The sequence below is a fragment of the Myotis brandtii genome, unplaced genomic scaffold, assembly GCF_000412655.1.
Source record: "Myotis brandtii unplaced genomic scaffold, ASM41265v1 scaffold4674, whole genome shotgun sequence".
NCBI classification, from domain to species: domain Eukaryota; kingdom Metazoa; phylum Chordata; class Mammalia; order Chiroptera; family Vespertilionidae; genus Myotis; species Myotis brandtii.
In genome coordinates this window covers 1-907 of record NW_005367854.1, presented here as the reverse complement: position 1 = coordinate 907, position 907 = coordinate 1, and positions in this window count along the sequence as shown.

The following is a 907-nucleotide window of genomic DNA, read 5'->3' as shown; positions in this document are numbered from 1 at the left end:
GCAGGCTCTAGCACAATACTGAGTGGAGTGTAATGGTTAAATGCCAAGGCTCATGGATTTGAAATGAGACTCAGCCACTTTTGGGTTTTACTGGTCAAGTTACCTGATCTCTCTATACCTCAGTGTTCTCATCTGTGTCATTATAGTACCTCCTGTATAGAGTTGTTGCAAAGATAAAATGAAATCTGTGTGTGACACAGCACAGCACCTGAAACAATAATTCACTCAATTTGTTATAAACTGTTACTGCCTCAAAACGTTGTTGACAAAATTACTCATGCTGAAAGAATGAAATTTTATTGATGAGAAAAATGCCTTATTTTGCGATCTACATGGAGACAGTCAATTTTACTTCCTAGGCAGTAGATGGTAATCTACTACTAGAAACTGCAAGGGGAAAAATGACCTCAGTCAACATGATTGAGGCAATGTATTATTAGCTGGATCATAAAGCAGAGAGGATGCCATACATTCTGGGATACATCTGCAGTAAGAGGCTTCATCTCAGGTATTAATTCTGATCAACTAAGCATCAGACTTAAGATGAATGGTGAGGGAACGTTTCGAAGATGGCAGCATAGGTTAAAGCCGGAGTTTGCTGCCTCGAACAACCACTTCAAAAATAAAACTAAAAGACAGAACGGACACCATCCAGAACCACAGGAAGGCTGGCTGAGTGGAAGTTCTACAACTAGGAGGAAAGAGAAAAGCAAACCGAGACTCAGAGGAGGCCCAGTGCTGAAGTAGAATCCTAAGGTGAGGAGTGCATGTGGAGCGGGCTGGCGGTTGAGGGCGCGGTTGTCCTTTTCAATTGGGAGGGAGTCTCAGACTCTGAGCTCCAGATCCGGGCGAGTTGCTAGGGACGCAGAATCAAATGGGAGAAGCGGGACTGTCTGGCTTCGGTCGG